The sequence below is a fragment of the Suricata suricatta genome, chromosome 2 (assembly GCF_006229205.1).
Source record: "Suricata suricatta isolate VVHF042 chromosome 2, meerkat_22Aug2017_6uvM2_HiC, whole genome shotgun sequence".
Classification (NCBI taxonomy): domain Eukaryota; kingdom Metazoa; phylum Chordata; class Mammalia; order Carnivora; family Herpestidae; genus Suricata; species Suricata suricatta.
The window spans coordinates 2,792,784-2,798,371 of record NC_043701.1 but is presented as its reverse complement, the minus strand read 5'-3'; the positions used below and the strand labels follow the sequence as shown (position 1 = coordinate 2,798,371).

The following is a 5,588-nucleotide window of genomic DNA, read 5'->3' as shown; positions in this document are numbered from 1 at the left end:
GGAGAGCTGCGGCCAGTGCCCGAGTGCCTCGCCGGGAGCTGGTGCCGCCGGCTCCTTCCGGCGGCCTCGGGGCGTCTATCTGCCCCCCCCCCCGGGGCAGGGGGAGGTGTCGGAGGCCCCCGGGGGGGGGGCCGGGTGCAGCAGGCCAGGTGGGGAGAGATGCCTCACTTCCCCGGGACGTGCTCAGGGTCGGTGGCGGGGGCTGGGACCCTGGGGTTATGAGTCCCCATCGTAGGCCTGCTTGGGGTAAGGAAACAGCGGTCAAGGGCTAAGGAAAATGCTCAGTATCACGGAAGGGCACGTGCGCTCCCCCTAACCAGGGCTGTGTGTCCCTGTTTTCAGGTGTGCCTCGAGTCACTTCTAGACCCAGCCCGGAAGGCTCACAGCCCTGAGAACCCTTGGGGGCTTCCAGAGGCAGACCCCAGCCCTGCGTGGAGAGGGGATGCCCAGAACACCCGACCACGGCACATCCCCCGCCCATTAGCCATTTCGGAAACGTCCGGTAAGGTTGACTTCGGGGAAACTTCCCCCTTTGAGGGCTTCTCTGCACGCCCGGGCGTTCAGAAGGACCCCCCGCGGCCTTCACCCCAGGTCTTCCCGGCTCCATGCCCTTCACTGAGAGTTTGAATCTGTGGCTCCCTACGCTTGGGCGCTTCTTTCCAGAATTAGCTGCGTCTTTACAGGTGCATCTCTTCAGGGGTCGAACCAGGGCTGTTGATTGAGCATTTAACTCGCATCTGTAAACTGGTCCATCTGTGCTGAAACTCGGTGATGTAATTACCTTCGGGGCTGGCATGCAGGCCGTCCAGCGTCTCGCGTGCAGCGTGTGAGGCGCTGTTCCAAAGAGGCGGCTTTTGTTTCCTGAGCACACAAGCAAGTGTTGCTCCTGTTCCTGAGCGGTTCAAGTGAGCGGTTTTGCACCCGGAGGAGGTATTTGAAGTTTAGCTGTGAATTATGGGATCTCGTACCCAGCTCTTAAGTTCTGCTGTTCTATCCAAACCCAAAAAATACTTTTGTTTCTTCTAATATAAGTAGAGACTTTCTGAAGTTGAGATGTTTTTCTGGGGAAGTGTGTGTCTGTGTGTGTAAAGATACCAGCATAATTAATGTGCTGTTGTTCCTTTAAATTCCATACAAAAAGTTGTCATTCTTTTACTAAAATGTTTAATTTTGAGAGGGAGAAAGAGAGGGATAGAGGCAGAAGGGGAGACTCAGAGCAGAGCCAGACTCAGCGCTCCAACCCACGAACCATGAGATCATGACCTGAGCCGAAGTTAGACCTCAACCAACTAAGCCACCCAGGTGCCCTGCAAAAGTTGTCATTCTAAAGAAGAGAAGTCGTCAGTGCAAAATGAACAAACCTTTAAAATTTTAAAGAGAGGGGCACCTGGGTGGTTCAGTCGATTAAGCGTCCGACTTCCGCTCCGTTCATGATCTCTAGGTCTGCGGGTTCAAGTGCCTCATCAGGCTCTGTGCTGACAGCTCGGAGCCTGGAGGCTGCTTCAGATTTCTGTGTGTGTAGGTCTGTCTCTCTCTCTCTCTCTCTCTCTCTCTCTCTCTCTCTCTCTCTCTCTCTCAAAAAATATCTTTAAAATTTTTAATTTTTTTTTAAATTTTTTTAATGTTTTATTTATTTTTGATACAGAGAGAGACAGCGCATCAGAGGGGGAGGGGCAGAGAGAGAAGAAGGCATGGAACACGAAGCAGGCTCCAGGCTCTGAGCCAGCTGCCAGCACAGAGCCCGACACGGGGCTCGAACCCATGAATGCAAAATCTGACCTGAGCCGAAGTCAGAGGCCCAACCGACTGAGCCACCCAGGCGCCCCTAAAATTTTTAATTCTAAAGAGAAAGGAAAAGAGTCTTATTTGGGCCCAAGTTAGGACAGCTGCCCCACGGTACATGTCTTCACAAAGAGGAGAGTCCCCTGGGGAAGGGCCGTGTAGTCCGGGGTTAATGTTTGTGTTACAAATCATCCCGACAAAGGCCATTCCAGAAAGTTACGGACTTTATTGTATGTTTTTCTTTTTTAGTTTGTTTTTAGTGTGTGCAAGGCTGTATGAATTTAATCTTATGGGAACTAGGAAGAGGGTTTTTTTTTTCTTATTTTTGGAATGCTCCTTTCTGGTTATTTTTAACAAAGCAGATGTGCAGTGTGTGCCCAGCACAGAAATAGAACTCATGCTCTGAGGTTTCACCAAATCGTTTAGACCTTGGTAAATGTTCAAGAATAGCTTCTCTGGGGACCCAGGAGCAGGGTCCACAAACGTTAAAAGTTGAAATTTTCCTTTACTGTTTCTCCCTTTTGGTCCGTAATCTCTCCTCAGAAAGCATTGTCGACCAACCTTGCGTTTTCGTGTTCCTGGGCGCCAGGGAGCCTGGCTTGCCTGCCCGGGCCCATCAAGTCCCTGCTGCTGGGCGGGGACAGAAAGTATTTTTTCACCCCCAGTTCCTTGTTGGGGACTTACTGTGACAGAACTGGTGGGAGGCTTAAAAGTGATGCGGGTTCTCTGTGAAGTCCAACAGTCTGTGTGCCTGGCTTCGATTGTCCGTTCTTGCGTTTGGGAAGACATTTAAAGCAATGATTCATGGACAGAAAAAGAATTCTAGTTAAGTACAACTTGAAGGAACCAATGTGATCTTGGAATCGACTTAGGCAGGAGAAAAATCCAAAGAATCTTGATTAAAAAGGTGGGGAAATTCACGATCAGGGAGGGCTTGGTTGTGCACTGAGGAAACATACACGTAACATACATCCCATGGTTACTGGGCCAGAAGCTTCACAAAATTCAGTCCGGATGTCAGGAAGTTAGTTCAGACCCGGGAGGGGGGCTGTGGGCGCGCCCAGAGCAGGGGCTCACCCCCTGGACAGGTCTCTCACAATCTCAGGTGAGGGGAGCAGGGCCCCTCTCATTCCCAGGCAGGTTGTCGGTGGATCTGGGAGACACATCGCCAGTCAGGGAAAACCACTCCTCTGTAAAATAGGCTTTCAGGCTTCTGGTAGTTTCCACCTCATTAACCCTACGGGGCCTGGCTTCAGTTGCTCCCTGAGTCATGACTTTGCCTCAGTCTTGAAGAGTTCGGGTGGCGACCATTTTGGCTACTCCCTTATCTCCTGGCGAGGGAGGTGTTGGGCAGAGAGCACTGTCACGTCGGCTGTCACGTGCCCACGCGCAGGGCTGTGCAGAAGCTTCTAACCTATAGGTCATGGCAGCAGGAAGCAGAAGCAACGTGAAGTCAGACCTGCTGAGATGTTTCCCGTCAGAATTTCCCATTGTCGGTCCTTCATTCCGTTTCTGTGGAATGTGAGCGGAGGCCTGTCGTCTGTAACTGCTTCAACCGTTTAGGGTGTGGTCAGGGCTCTGGAACAGAAGGATTTGACCTGCAGGCTGTGACTTTTGGTCCCTTGTGCTAATTGAGGGGACATCAGAAGTAGGTATATTTTTCTACGTAGTTTGGAACTACAGGACATTAATTTCATGCCCAAGTGTGTTCCAAGGAATAGTAACGGTGAAGTCAGGGGCGGTGGTCTCCAAAGTTGATCTGATCCCAGTGGATATCTAAGAGAATAGATCAGTAAGCCAGGGGTATGTGGTGGTGAGGGGCCTCTTGAACCCATGCGACTTGCTGCCTGATTACGTGGGTTCTTACTTCCCAGTGGTGTTAGCTTTCATATGCACTCTGCCACGCTCAGCAAGCACGGTTAGTTAATGAGCAGCATTTCTGTGGAAACAAAAGGAAAATACAGGTGATGGTTGGAGCAAATTACACACCCAGTGTCCGAGTCCTAGGTGCTGCCAGTGTGGTTTCTGGGTGTCAGGCTCCAAGCGTCCTGGGGGGGAGTGGCGGCGGGCAGCAGCAATCCGGTGGAACTTTCTGGTTCGCAGTTCAGATGCTCTGATGGTCCTTGTGCGTGGCTCATAGAGCAACAGGCACTGAGACTGTCTCTACCTGAGCTGCTGCGGCCATGAGGTTGCTGCACCTCCCAGTCCATGAACATGGGATATCTTTCATTCCTTGGTGTTGTCTTCAGTTTCGTTCATCAGTAGTTTGTGGTTTTCAGAAAAACAGGTCTTTCACCTCCTTGGTTAAGTGTATTTCTGGGCATTTTATTATTTGGGGCATAATTGTAAATGGGATTGTTTTCTTAATTTCTCTTCTTCAGCTTCATTATTAGTATGTAGAGATACGATGGATTTCTGTGCATTGATTTTTGTATCCTGCGACTTTGCTGAACTCATCGATCAATTCTAGTTTTTTTATGGCGTCTTTTGTGTTTTCTATGTACAGTATCATGTCATAGGCAAATAGTGAAAATTTGCTTCTTCCTTACCAGTTTGGATGCCTTTTATTTCTTTTTCTTGTCTGATGGCGGTGGCTAGTACTTCCATTACTATGTTGAATAAAAGTGGTGACAGTGGACATCCTTGTCTTGTCCCTGACCTTAGGGGAGAGGACCTTGGTTTTTCCCCATTGACTATGAGACTGGCTGTGAGTTTTTCATAGATGACCTTTATTATATCGAGGTTTGCTCCCTGTAAACCTACTTCGTTGAGGATTTTGATCACGAATGGATGTTGTATTTTGTCAGGTGATTTTTCTGCATCTGTTGAAATGATCATACGGCATTTATCATTTCTCTTATTGATATGGTGTATCAAGTTGATTGATTTGTGAATATTGAACCACTCTTGCATTTGCAACCCAGGACTGAATCCCACTTGATCATGGCGAATGATTTTTTGAATGTATTATTGGATTTGGTTTGCTAATATTTTGTTTGAGATTTTTGTATCTCTTCATCAGAAATAATTGGCCTGTAGTTCTCTTTTTTTGTGGTGTCTTTATCTGATTTTGTATCGGGGTAGTGCTGGCTTCATAGAATAAATTTGGAAGCTTTCCTTACTCTTTCAGTTTTTGGAATAGTTTGAAAAGAATAGATATTAACTCTTTAAATGATTCTAGAATTTGCCTGTAAAGCCATCTCATCCTGGACTTCTGTTTGGTGGGAAGTTTTTTTTTTTTTATTACAAATTTAACTGAGTGATGAGTGATGTTGAGCATCATTTCATGTGTCTGTTGTCCATCTGGATGTCTTCTTCGGAGAAGTGTCTGTTCATGTCGTTTGCCCATTTCTTCACTGGATTATTTGACTTTTGGGTGTTAAGTTTGGTGAGTTCCTTGTAGATTTTGGATACTAGAGTTTTATCTGATATGTCATTTGCAACTATCTTTTCCCATTCCGTCAGTAGCCTCTTGTTTTCTTGTTATTTCCTTTGCCGTGCAGAAGCTTTGTATCTTGATGAGGTCCCACTAGTTCATTTCTGCTCTTGACTCCCTTGCCTATGGGGATGTGTCCAGTAGGAGATTGCTGCAACTGAGGTCAAGGAGGCTATTTCCTGCTTTCTCCTCTAGGGTTTTGATGGTTTCCTATCTCACATTCAGGTCTCACCTTCTATTTTGAGTTTATTTTTGTGTATGGTGTAAGAAAGTGGTCTAGTTTCATTCTTCTGCATGTTGCTGTCCTGTTCTCCCAGCACCACCTGCTAAAGAGGCAGTCTTTTTTCCATTGGATACTCTTTCCTACTTT

At 47.6% G+C, this 5,588-nt stretch overlaps 1 long non-coding RNA gene across 1 annotated transcript in view; it reads left to right on the top strand.

Annotated features, from left to right (window-relative positions):
• The first annotated feature begins 361 nt into the window (after positions 1-361).
• LOC115277023 overlaps positions 362-5,588 on the top strand; it is a 19,088-nt gene continuing 13,861 nt past the window's right edge. Inside the window, exon 1 of the long non-coding RNA XR_003902178.1 lies at positions 362-502. This is a non-coding gene — a long non-coding RNA (uncharacterized LOC115277023). The remainder of the gene's footprint in view (positions 503-5,588) is intronic.